Genomic DNA, 12,678 nt, shown 5'->3' with positions numbered 1-12,678 from the left:
ACTGATTGATTGATTGATTGATTGATTGATTGATTGATTGATTGATTGATTGATTGATGCAGCACAACAGTCAAATAGTGGAGTGGAGTAGGGGAACAGCAAACAGCCAATAAAGCAGCCCGCCCGCTCGCCTGCCCGCCACAATGGACCTACCTGTGTACACTAGATGGATGTGATGGAATGTACTGTCGTCCCTACATTTCAAGAAGAAGTAAGAATTGCAGTTGCAACAAAGCCTTGCTTGCCTACAAAGAGAGCAGCAATTTGGATTTGTTACTATGTTACCTAGAAGAATAACAAACTGTGCAAGGATGGAGGTTGTAGGAGCAAGGAGAAGTTGTCTGTAAAGTTGGTGGATGCCTATTTTCCATTTTGCAGTCCCTTGTCTCCCTCTTGTGGCCTCCTGGAGGCAACTAGCTGTGCAAAAAAAAGACAGCCTGGCGGCCGGCTGTTGCAGTGTTGCCCTCTCAGGCAACACTGAGTGACTGACTGAGCCTCACCGTCTTATATAAAGTTCAGACGGAACTTTGCACGTGTCATAGTGGAGCCCTCAGGATTCCAGAGCCAGCTTTCTGACATCATAATGGGGCCTCAGAGATAAAAGCCTGGGCCCAGGCAGTGTTGGTCAGTGCTGCTCAGCAGGCAGCACTGGACTGGACTGGATTACAGCTGATACAAGGTGTGAAGGAACAAGGGGTGGCTGTGGGCATGCACTTGCTGCCGCTGCCAGTGTTTATCTGCATGGCAGCAGGGCATTTGGGCGTTGCCAGGAAGGCGTTTTTATGTAGATTCCTCCTCTTTCAGCACTGCATTGTGGTGCAAGCAAAAGAAGCAAATCCTGTCTGGCTTCCTCTCCGGCCTTTATTCACCTCCCGTGTAGCTGTGAGTGTGTGAGCCTGCAGGGCCCCATGGAATTGCCTAGAAGTAGGCTGAATCGCTGCAAGGGCTGAACAGCAGTATCGGGCAGGCTCGGGCAACGCGCGGCCCGTTCGGGTTATCGCTTCTCGGCCTTTTGGCTAAGATCAAGTGTAGTATCTGTTCTTATCAGTTTAATATCTGATACGTCCCCTATCTGGGGACCATATATTAAATGGATTTTTAGAACAGGGAGATGGAAATAGAGCTTGCTCTGTCCACTCCACGCATTGACCTGGTATTGCAGTATTTCCAGGACCGGTGCACCCTTTCCTTATGTGTTGACTAAAAGCAGATTCCAAAAGTGTTTTTTGTCTTTGCTATTGTTTCTGTCTTTCTGAAGGGATCTCCCCTTTTAATCCCATTATTTCAACACCTGTTGGACAATGCATGAGTGATAATGAGCTCATTGATTAAATGCAATTAATGAATAGATTGCCACCTCTTGTTGTGTGTCGTCTGTGTTTCTGTGTTTCCGGCATTTCACATTGGAACACCTCATTCACCTTCCTTGTCTTCTCTCCGCCCTCCCTTTTAGGTAAGTTAAAGAGCTGCACCTGAGCCAGCCACTGATTGATTGATTGATTGATTGATTGATTGATTGATTGATTGATTGATTGATGCAGCACAACAGTCAAATAGTGGAGTGGAGTAGGGGAACAGCAAACAGCCAATAAAGCAGCCCGCCCGCTCGCCTGCCCGCCACAATGGACCTACCTGTGTACACTAGATGGATGTGATGGAATGTACTGTCGTCCCTACATTTCAAGAAGAAGTAAGAATTGCAGTTGCAACAAAGCCTTGCTTGCCTACAAAGAGAGCAGCAATTTGGATTTGTTACTATGTTACCTAGAAGAATAACAAACTGTGCAAGGATGGAGGTTGTAGGAGCAAGGAGAAGTTGTCTGTAAAGTTGGTGGATGCCTATTTTCCATTTTGCAGTCCCTTGTCTCCCTCTTGTGGCCTCCTGGAGGCAACTAGCTGTGCAAAAAAAAGACAGCCTGGCGGCCGGCTGTTGCAGTGTTGCCCTCTCAGGCAACACTGAGTGACTGACTGAGCCTCACCGTCTTATATAAAGTTCAGACGGAACTTTGCACGTGTCATAGTGGAGCCCTCAGGATTCCAGAGCCAGCTTTCTGACATCATAATGGGGCCTCAGAGATAAAAGCCTGGGCCCAGGCAGTGTTGGTCAGTGCTGCTCAGCAGGCAGCACTGGACTGGACTGGATTACAGCTGATACAAGGTGTGAAGGAACAAGGGGTGGCTGTGGGCATGCACTTGCTGCCGCTGCCAGTGTTTATCTGCATGGCAGCAGGGCATTTGGGCGTTGCCAGGAAGGCGTTTTTATGTAGATTCCTCCTCTTTCAGCACTGCATTGTGGTGCAAGCAAAAGAAGCAAATCCTGTCTGGCTTCCTCTCCGGCCTTTATTCACCTCCCGTGTAGCTGTGAGTGTGTGAGCCTGCAGGGCCCCATGGAATTGCCTAGAAGTAGGCTGAATCGCTGCAAGGGCTGAACAGCAGTATCGGGCAGGCTCGGGCAACGCGCGGCCCGTTCGGGTTATCGCTTCTCGGCCTTTTGGCTAAGATCAAGTGTAGTATCTGTTCTTATCAGTTTAATATCTGATACGTCCCCTATCTGGGGACCATATATTAAATGGATTTTTAGAACAGGGAGATGGAAATAGAGCTTGCTCTGTCCACTCCACGCATTGACCTGGTATTGCAGTATTTCCAGGACCGGTGCACCCTTTCCTTATGTGTTGACTAAAAGCAGATTCCAAAAGTGTTTTTTGTCTTTGCTATTGTTTCTGTCTTTCTGAAGGGATCTCCCCTTTTAATCCCATTATTTCAACACCTGTTGGACAATGCATGAGTGATAATGAGCTCATTGATTAAATGCAATTAATGAATAGATTGCCACCTCTTGTTGTGTGTCGTCTGTGTTTCTGTGTTTCCGGCATTTCACATTGGAAAACCTCATTCACCTTCCTTGTCTTCTCTCCGCCCTCCCTTTTAGGTAAGTTAAAGAGCTGCTTAAAGAGCTGCACCTGAGCCAGCCACTGATTGATTGATTGATTGATTGATTGATTGATTGATTGATTGATGCAGCACAACAGTCAAATAGTGGAGTGGAGTAGGGGAACAGCAAACAGCCAATAAAGCAGCCCGCCCGCTCGCCTGCCCGCCACAATGGACCTACCTGTGTACACTAGATGGATGTGATGGAATGTACTGTCGTCCCTACATTTCAAGAAGAAGTAAGAATTGCAGTTGCAACAAAGCCTTGCTTGCCTACAAAGAGAGCAGCAATTTGGATTTGTTACTATGTTACCTAGAAGAATAACAAACTGTGCAAGGATGGAGGTTGTAGGAGCAAGGAGAAGTTGTCTGTAAAGTTGGTGGATGCCTATTTTCCATTTTGCAGTCCCTTGTCTCCCTCTTGTGGCCTCCTGGAGGCAACTAGCTGTGCAAAAAAAAGACAGCCTGGCGGCCGGCTGTTGCAGTGTTGCCCTCTCAGGCAACACTGAGTGACTGACTGAGCCTCACCGTCTTATATAAAGTTCAGACGGAACTTTGCACGTGTCATAGTGGAGCCCTCAGGATTCCAGAGCCAGCTTTCTGACATCATAATGGGGCCTCAGAGATAAAAGCCTGGGCCCAGGCAGTGTTGGTCAGTGCTGCTCAGCAGGCAGCACTGGACTGGACTGGATTACAGCTGATACAAGGTGTGAAGGAACAAGGGGTGGCTGTGGGCATGCACTTGCTGCCGCTGCCAGTGTTTATCTGCATGGCAGCAGGGCATTTGGGCGTTGCCAGGAAGGCGTTTTTATGTAGATTCCTCCTCTTTCAGCACTGCATTGTGGTGCAAGCAAAAGAAGCAAATCCTGTCTGGCTTCCTCTCCGGCCTTTATTCACCTCCCGTGTAGCTGTGAGTGTGTGAGCCTGCAGGGCCCCATGGAATTGCCTAGAAGTAGGCTGAATCGCTGCAAGGGCTGAACAGCAGTATCGGGCAGGCTCGGGCAACGCGCGGCCCGTTCGGGTTATCGCTTCTCGGCCTTTTGGCTAAGATCAAGTGTAGTATCTGTTCTTATCAGTTTAATATCTGATACGTCCCCTATCTGGGGACCATATATTAAATGGATTTTTAGAACAGGGAGATGGAAATAGAGCTTGCTCTGTCCACTCCACGCATTGACCTGGTATTGCAGTATTTCCAGGACCGGTGCACCCTTTCCTTATGTGTTGACTAAAAGCAGATTCCAAAAGTGTTTTTTGTCTTTGCTATTGTTTCTGTCTTTCTGAAGGGATCTCCCCTTTTAATCCCATTATTTCAACACCTGTTGGACAATGCATGAGTGATAATGAGCTCATTGATTAAATGCAATTAATGAATAGATTGCCACCTCTTGTTGTGTGTCGTCTGTGTTTCTGTGTTTCCGGCATTTCACATTGGAACACCTCATTCACCTTCCTTGTCTTCTCTCCGCCCTCCCTTTTAGGTAAGTTAAAGAGCTGCACCTGAGCCAGCCACTGATTGATTGATTGATTGATTGATTGATTGATTGATTGATTGATTGATTGATGCAGCACAACAGTCAAATAGTGGAGTGGAGTAGGGGAACAGCAAACAGCCAATAAAGCAGCCCGCCCGCTCGCCTGCCCGCCACAATGGACCTACCTGTGTACACTAGATGGATGTGATGGAATGTACTGTCGTCCCTACATTTCAAGAAGAAGTAAGAATTGCAGTTGCAACAAAGCCTTGCTTGCCTACAAAGAGAGCAGCAATTTGGATTTGTTACTATGTTACCTAGAAGAATAACAAACTGTGCAAGGATGGAGGTTGTAGGAGCAAGGAGAAGTTGTCTGTAAAGTTGGTGGATGCCTATTTTCCATTTTGCAGTCCCTTGTCTCCCTCTTGTGGCCTCCTGGAGGCAACTAGCTGTGCAAAAAAAAGACAGCCTGGCGGCCGGCTGTTGCAGTGTTGCCCTCTCAGGCAACACTGAGTGACTGACTGAGCCTCACCGTCTTATATAAAGTTCAGACGGAACTTTGCACGTGTCATAGTGGAGCCCTCAGGATTCCAGAGCCAGCTTTCTGACATCATAATGGGGCCTCAGAGATAAAAGCCTGGGCCCAGGCAGTGTTGGTCAGTGCTGCTCAGCAGGCAGCACTGGACTGGACTGGATTACAGCTGATACAAGGTGTGAAGGAACAAGGGGTGGCTGTGGGCATGCACTTGCTGCCGCTGCCAGTGTTTATCTGCATGGCAGCAGGGCATTTGGGCGTTGCCAGGAAGGCGTTTTTATGTAGATTCCTCCTCTTTCAGCACTGCATTGTGGTGCAAGCAAAAGAAGCAAATCCTGTCTGGCTTCCTCTCCGGCCTTTATTCACCTCCCGTGTAGCTGTGAGTGTGTGAGCCTGCAGGGCCCCATGGAATTGCCTAGAAGTAGGCTGAATCGCTGCAAGGGCTGAACAGCAGTATCGGGCAGGCTCGGGCAACGCGCGGCCCGTTCGGGTTATCGCTTCTCGGCCTTTTGGCTAAGATCAAGTGTAGTATCTGTTCTTATCAGTTTAATATCTGATACGTCCCCTATCTGGGGACCATATATTAAATGTATTTTTAGAACAGGGAGATGGAAATAGAGCTTGCTCTGTCCACTCCACGCATTGACCTGGTATTGCAGTATTTCCAGGACCGGTGCACCCTTTCCTTATGTGTTGACTAAAAGCAGATGCCAAAAGTGTTTTTTGTCTTTGCTATTGTTTCTGTCTTTCTGAAGGGATCTCCCCTTTTAATCCCATTATTTCAACACCTGTTGGACAATGCATGAGTGATAATGAGCTCATTGATTAAATGCAATTAATGAATAGATTGCCACCTCTTGTTGTGTGTCGTCTGTGTTTCTGTGTTTCCGGCATTTCACATTGGAACACCTCATTCACCTTCCTTGTCTTCTCTCCGCCCTCCCTTTTAGGTAAGTTAAAGAGCTGCACCTGAGCCAGCCACTGATTGATTGATTGATTGATTGATTGATTGATTGATTGATGCAGCACAACAGTCAAATAGTGGAGTGGAGTAGGGGAACAGCAAACAGCCAATAAAGCAGCCCGCCCGCTCGCCTGCCCGCCACAATGGACCTACCTGTGTACACTAGATGGATGTGATGGAATGTACTGTCGTCCCTACATTTCAAGAAGAAGTAAGAATTGCAGTTGCAACAAAGCCTTGCTTGCCTACAAAGAGAGCAGCAATTTGGATTTGTTACTATGTTACCTAGAAGAATAACAAACTGTGCAAGGATGGAGGTTGTAGGAGCAAGGAGAAGTTGTCTGTAAAGTTGGTGGATGCCTATTTTCCATTTTGCAGTCCCTTGTCTCCCTCTTGTGGCCTCCTGGAGGCAACTAGCTGTGCAAAAAAAAGACAGCCTGGCGGCCGGCTGTTGCAGTGTTGCCCTCTCAGGCAACACTGAGTGACTGACTGAGCCTCACCGTCTTATATAAAGTTCAGACGGAACTTTGCACGTGTCATAGTGGAGCCCTCAGGATTCCAGAGCCAGCTTTCTGACATCATAATGGGGCCTCAGAGATAAAAGCCTGGGCCCAGGCAGTGTTGGTCAGTGCTGCTCAGCAGGCAGCACTGGACTGGACTGGATTACAGCTGATACAAGGTGTGAAGGAACAAGGGGTGGCTGTGGGCATGCACTTGCTGCCGCTGCCAGTGTTTATCTGCATGGCAGCAGGGCATTTGGGCGTTGCCAGGAAGGCGTTTTTATGTAGATTCCTCCTCTTTCAGCACTGCATTGTGGTGCAAGCAAAAGAAGCAAATCCTGTCTGGCTTCCTCTCCGGCCTTTATTCACCTCCCGTGTAGCTGTGAGTGTGTGAGCCTGCAGGGCCCCATGGAATTGCCTAGAAGTAGGCTGAATCGCTGCAAGGGCTGAACAGCAGTATCGGGCAGGCTCGGGCAACGCGCGGCCCGTTCGGGTTATCGCTTCTCGGCCTTTTGGCTAAGATCAAGTGTAGTATCTGTTCTTATCAGTTTAATATCTGATACGTCCCCTATCTGGGGACCATATATTAAATGGATTTTTAGAACAGGGAGATGGAAATAGAGCTTGCTCTGTCCACTCCACGCATTGACCTGGTATTGCAGTATTTCCAGGACCGGTGCACCCTTTCCTTATGTGTTGACTAAAAGCAGATTCCAAAAGTGTTTTTTGTCTTTGCTATTGTTTCTGTCTTTCTGAAGGGATCTCCCCTTTTAATCCCATTATTTCAACACCTGTTGGACAATGCATGAGTGATAATGAGCTCATTGATTAAATGCAATTAATGAATAGATTGCCACCTCTTGTTGTGTGTCGTCTGTGTTTCTGTGTTTCCGGCATTTCACATTGGAACACCTCATTCACCTTCCTTGTCTTCTCTCCGCCCTCCCTTTTAGGTAAGTTAAAGAGCTGCACCTGAGCCAGCCACTGATTGATTGATTGATTGATTGATTGATTGATTGATTGATTGATTGATTGATTGATGCAGCACAACAGTCAAATAGTGGAGTGGAGTAGGGGAACAGCAAACAGCCAATAAAGCAGCCCGCCCGCTCGCCTGCCCGCCACAATGGACCTACCTGTGTACACTAGATGGATGTGATGGAATGTACTGTCGTCCCTACATTTCAAGAAGAAGTAAGAATTGCAGTTGCAACAAAGCCTTGCTTGCCTACAAAGAGAGCAGCAATTTGGATTTGTTACTATGTTACCTAGAAGAATAACAAACTGTGCAAGGATGGAGGTTGTAGGAGCAAGGAGAAGTTGTCTGTAAAGTTGGTGGATGCCTATTTTCCATTTTGCAGTCCCTTGTCTCCCTCTTGTGGCCTCCTGGAGGCAACTAGCTGTGCAAAAAAAAGACAGCCTGGCGGCCGGCTGTTGCAGTGTTGCCCTCTCAGGCAACACTGAGTGACTGACTGAGCCTCACCGTCTTATATAAAGTTCAGACGGAACTTTGCACGTGTCATAGTGGAGCCCTCAGGATTCCAGAGCCAGCTTTCTGACATCATAATGGGGCCTCAGAGATAAAAGCCTGGGCCCAGGCAGTGTTGGTCAGTGCTGCTCAGCAGGCAGCACTGGACTGGACTGGATTACAGCTGATACAAGGTGTGAAGGAACATGGGGTGGCTGTGGGCATGCACTTGCTGCCGCTGCCAGTGTTTATCTGCATGGCAGCAGGGCATTTGGGCGTTGCCAGGAAGGCGTTTTTATGTAGATTCCTCCTCTTTCAGCACTGCATTGTGGTGCAAGCAAAAGAAGCAAATCCTGTCTGGCTTCCTCTCCGGCCTTTATTCACCTCCCGTGTAGCTGTGAGTGTGTGAGCCTGCAGGGCCCCATGGAATTGCCTAGAAGTAGGCTGAATCGCTGCAAGGGCTGAACAGCAGTATCGGGCAGGCTCGGGCAACGCGCGGCCCGTTCGGGTTATCGCTTCTCGGCCTTTTGGCTAAGATCAAGTGTAGTATCTGTTCTTATCAGTTTAATATCTGATACGTCCCCTATCTGGGGACCATATATTAAATGGATTTTTAGAACAGGGAGATGGAAATAGAGCTTGCTCTGTCCACTCCACGCATTGACCTGGTATTGCAGTATTTCCAGGACCGGTGCACCCTTTCCTTATGTGTTGACTAAAAGCAGATTCCAAAAGTGTTTTTTGTCTTTGCTATTGTTTCTGTCTTTCTGAAGGGATCTCCCCTTTTAATCCCATTATTTCAACACCTGTTGGACAATGCATGAGTGATAATGAGCTCATTGATTAAATGCAATTAATGAATAGATTGCCACCTCTTGTTGTGTGTCGTCTGTGTTTCTGTGTTTCCGGCATTTCACATTGGAACACCTCATTCACCTTCCTTGTCTTCTCTCCGCCCTCCCTTTTAGGTAAGTTAAAGAGCTGCACCTGAGCCAGCCACTGATTGATTGATTGATTGATTGATTGATTGATTGATTGATTGATTGATTGATTGATTGATTGATGCAGCACAACAGTCAAATAGTGGAGTGGAGTAGGGGAACAGCAAACAGCCAATAAAGCAGCCCGCCCGCTCGCCTGCCCGCCACAATGGACCTACCTGTGTACACTAGATGGATGTGATGGAATGTACTGTCGTCCCTACATTTCAAGAAGAAGTAAGAATTGCAGTTGCAACAAAGCCTTGCTTGCCTACAAAGAGAGCAGCAATTTGGATTTGTTACTATGTTACCTAGAAGAATAACAAACTGTGCAAGGATGGAGGTTGTAGGAGCAAGGAGAAGTTGTCTGTAAAGTTGGTGGATGCCTATTTTCCATTTTGCAGTCCCTTGTCTCCCTCTTGTGGCCTCCTGGAGGCAACTAGCTGTGCAAAAAAAAGACAGCCTGGCGGCCGGCTGTTGCAGTGTTGCCCTCTCAGGCAACACTGAGTGACTGACTGAGCCTCACCGTCTTATATAAAGTTCAGACGGAACTTTGCACGTGTCATAGTGGAGCCCTCAGGATTCCAGAGCCAGCTTTCTGACATCATAATGGGGCCTCAGAGATAAAAGCCTGGGCCCAGGCAGTGTTGGTCAGTGCTGCTCAGCAGGCAGCACTGGACTGGACTGGATTACAGCTGATACAAGGTGTGAAGGAACAAGGGGTGGCTGTGGGCATGCACTTGCTGCCGCTGCCAGTGTTTATCTGCATGGCAGCAGGGCATTTGGGCGTTGCCAGGAAGGCGTTTTTATGTAGATTCCTCCTCTTTCAGCACTGCATTGTGGTGCAAGCAAAAGAAGCAAATCCTGTCTGGCTTCCTCTCCGGCCTTTATTCACCTCCCGTGTAGCTGTGAGTGTGTGAGCCTGCAGGGCCCCATGGAATTGCCTAGAAGTAGGCTGAATCGCTGCAAGGGCTGAACAGCAGTATCGGGCAGGCTCGGGCAACGCGCGGCCCGTTCGGGTTATCGCTTCTCGGCCTTTTGGCTAAGATCAAGTGTAGTATCTGTTCTTATCAGTTTAATATCTGATACGTCCCCTATCTGGGGACCATATATTAAATGGATTTTTAGAACAGGGAGATGGAAATAGAGCTTGCTCTGTCCACTCCACGCATTGACCTGGTATTGCAGTATTTCCAGGACCGGTGCACCCTTTCCTTATGTGTTGACTAAAAGCAGATTCCAAAAGTGTTTTTTGTCTTTGCTATTGTTTCTGTCTTTCTGAAGGGATCTCCCCTTTTAATCCCATTATTTCAACACCTGTTGGACAATGCATGAGTGATAATGAGCTCATTGATTAAATGCAATTAATGAATAGATTGCCACCTCTTGTTGTGTGTCGTCTGTGTTTCTGTGTTTCCGGCATTTCACATTGGAACACCTCATTCACCTTCCTTGTCTTCTCTCCGCCCTCCCTTTTAGGTAAGTTAAAGAGCTGCACCTGAGCCAGCCACTGATTGATTGATTGATTGATTGATTGATTGATTGATTGATTGATTGATGCAGCACAACAGTCAAATAGTGGAGTGGAGTAGGGGAACAGCAAACAGCCAATAAAGCAGCCCGCCCGCTCGCCTGCCCGCCACAATGGACCTACCTGTGTACACTAGATGGATGTGATGGAATGTACTGTCGTCCCTACATTTCAAGAAGAAGTAAGAATTGCAGTTGCAACAAAGCCTTGCTTGCCTACAAAGAGAGCAGCAATTTGGATTTGTTACTATGTTACCTAGAAGAATAACAAACTGTGCAAGGATGGAGGTTGTAGGAGCAAGGAGAAGTTGTCTGTAAAGTTGGTGGATGCCTATTTTCCATTTTGCAGTCCCTTGTCTCCCTCTTGTGGCCTCCTGGAGGCAACTAGCTGTGCAAAAAAAAGACAGCCTGGCGGCCGGCTGTTGCAGTGTTGCCCTCTCAGGCAACACTGAGTGACTGACTGAGCCTCACCGTCTTATATAAAGTTCAGACGGAACTTTGCACGTGTCATAGTGGAGCCCTCAGGATTCCAGAGCCAGCTTTCTGACATCATAATGGGGCCTCAGAGATAAAAGCCTGGGCCCAGGCAGTGTTGGTCAGTGCTGCTCAGCAGGCAGCACTGGACTGGACTGGATTACAGCTGATACAAGGTGTGAAGGAACAAGGGGTGGCTGTGGGCATGCACTTGCTGCCGCTGCCAGTGTTTATCTGCATGGCAGCAGGGCATTTGGGCGTTGCCAGGAAGGCGTTTTTATGTAGATTCCTCCTCTTTCAGCACTGCATTGTGGTGCAAGCAAAAGAAGCAAATCCTGTCTGGCTTCCTCTCCGGCCTTTATTCACCTCCCGTGTAGCTGTGAGTGTGTGAGCCTGCAGGGCCCCATGGAATTGCCTAGAAGTAGGCTGAATCGCTGCAAGGGCTGAACAGCAGTATCGGGCAGGCTCGGGCAACGCGCGGCCCGTTCGGGTTATCGCTTCTCGGCCTTTTGGCTAAGATCAAGTGTAGTATCTGTTCTTATCAGTTTAATATCTGATACGTCCCCTATCTGGGGACCATATATTAAATGGATTTTTAGAACAGGGAGATGGAAATAGAGCTTGCTCTGTCCACTCCACGCATTGACCTGGTATTGCAGTATTTCCAGGACCGGTGCACCCTTTCCTTATGTGTTGACTAAAAGCAGATTCCAAAAGTGTTTTTTGTCTTTGCTATTGTTTCTGTCTTTCTGAAGGGATCTCCCCTTTTAATCCCATTATTTCAACACCTGTTGGACAATGCATGAGTGATAATGAGCTCATTGATTAAATGCAATTAATGAATAGATTGCCACCTCTTGTTGTGTGTCGTCTGTGTTTCTGTGTTTCCGGCATTTCACATTGGAACACCTCATTCACCTTCCTTGTCTTCTCTCCGCCCTCCCTTTTAGGTAAGTTAAAGAGCTGCACCTGAGCCAGCCACTGATTGATTGATTGATTGATTGATTGATTGATTGATTGATTGATTGATTGATTGATTGATTGATGCAGCACAACAGTCAAATAGTGGAGTGGAGTAGGGGAACAGCAAACAGCCAATAAAGCAGCCCGCCCGCTCGCCTGCCCGCCACAATGGACCTACCTGTGTACACTAGATGGATGTGATGGAATGTACTGTCGTCCCTACATTTCAAGAAGAAGTAAGAATTGCAGTTGCAACAAAGCCTTGCTTGCCTACAAAGAGAGCAGCAATTTGGATTTGTTACTATGTTACCTAGAAGAATAACAAACTGTGCAAGGATGGAGGTTGTAGGAGCAAGGAGAAGTTGTCTGTAAAGTTGGTGGATGCCTATTTTCCATTTTGCAGTCCCTTGTCTCCCTCTTGTGGCCTCCTGGAGGCAACTAGCTGTGCAAAAAAAAGACAGCCTGGCGGCCGGCTGTTGCAGTGTTGCCCTCTCAGGCAACACTGAGTGACTGACTGAGCCTCACCGTCTTATATAAAGTTCAGACGGAACTTTGCACGTGTCATAGTGGAGCCCTCAGGATTCCAGAGCCAGCTTTCTGACATCATAATGGGGCCTCAGAGATAAAAGCCTGGGCCCAGGCAGTGTTGGTCAGTGCTGCTCAGCAGGCAGCACTGGACTGGACTGGATTACAGCTGATACAAGGTGTGAAGGAACAAGGGGTGGCTGTGGGCATGCACTTGCTGCCGCTGCCAGTGTTTATCTGCATGGCAGCAGGGCATTTGGGCGTTGCCAGGAAGGCGTTTTTATGTAGATTCCTCCTCTTTCAGCACTGCATTGTGGTGCAAGCAAAAGA

At 47.8% G+C, this 12,678-nt stretch overlaps 8 non-coding genes across 8 annotated transcripts; all 8 read left to right on the top strand.

The window, feature by feature from the left end:
* The first annotated feature begins 996 nt into the window (after positions 1 to 996).
* LOC142721165 (U2 spliceosomal RNA) lies at positions 997 to 1,187 on the top strand. The gene has a single exon (XR_012873918.1). It is a non-coding gene; the product is annotated as a U2 spliceosomal RNA (small nuclear RNA).
* A 1,288-nt stretch (positions 1,188 to 2,475) lies between these two features.
* LOC142721164 (U2 spliceosomal RNA) lies at positions 2,476 to 2,666 on the top strand. The gene has a single exon (XR_012873917.1). It is a non-coding gene; the product is annotated as a U2 spliceosomal RNA (small nuclear RNA).
* Positions 2,667 to 3,958: 1,292 nt separating this feature from the next.
* Positions 3,959 to 4,149, top strand: LOC142721163 (U2 spliceosomal RNA). Its single transcript, XR_012873916.1, has one exon. It is a non-coding gene; the product is annotated as a U2 spliceosomal RNA (small nuclear RNA).
* Positions 4,150 to 5,437: 1,288 nt separating this feature from the next.
* On the top strand, positions 5,438 to 5,628 carry LOC142721111 (U2 spliceosomal RNA). Its single transcript, XR_012873865.1, has one exon. It is a non-coding gene; the product is annotated as a U2 spliceosomal RNA (small nuclear RNA).
* Positions 5,629 to 6,904: 1,276 nt separating this feature from the next.
* On the top strand, positions 6,905 to 7,095 carry LOC142721162 (U2 spliceosomal RNA). Its single transcript, XR_012873915.1, has one exon. It is a non-coding gene; the product is annotated as a U2 spliceosomal RNA (small nuclear RNA).
* Positions 7,096 to 8,387: 1,292 nt separating this feature from the next.
* Positions 8,388 to 8,578, top strand: LOC142721160 (U2 spliceosomal RNA). Its single transcript, XR_012873914.1, has one exon. It is a non-coding gene; the product is annotated as a U2 spliceosomal RNA (small nuclear RNA).
* Positions 8,579 to 9,878: 1,300 nt separating this feature from the next.
* On the top strand, positions 9,879 to 10,069 carry LOC142721159 (U2 spliceosomal RNA). The gene has a single exon (XR_012873913.1). It is a non-coding gene; the product is annotated as a U2 spliceosomal RNA (small nuclear RNA).
* Positions 10,070 to 11,353: 1,284 nt separating this feature from the next.
* LOC142721158 (U2 spliceosomal RNA) lies at positions 11,354 to 11,544 on the top strand. The gene has a single exon (XR_012873912.1). It is a non-coding gene; the product is annotated as a U2 spliceosomal RNA (small nuclear RNA).
* Positions 11,545 to 12,678: the final 1,134 nt, after the last annotated feature.

The sequence above is a fragment of the Rhinoderma darwinii genome, unplaced genomic scaffold, assembly GCF_050947455.1.
Source record: "Rhinoderma darwinii isolate aRhiDar2 unplaced genomic scaffold, aRhiDar2.hap1 Scaffold_516, whole genome shotgun sequence".
Classification (NCBI taxonomy): domain Eukaryota; kingdom Metazoa; phylum Chordata; class Amphibia; order Anura; family Rhinodermatidae; genus Rhinoderma; species Rhinoderma darwinii.
This window is presented reverse-complemented; position numbering and strand designations above follow the sequence as displayed.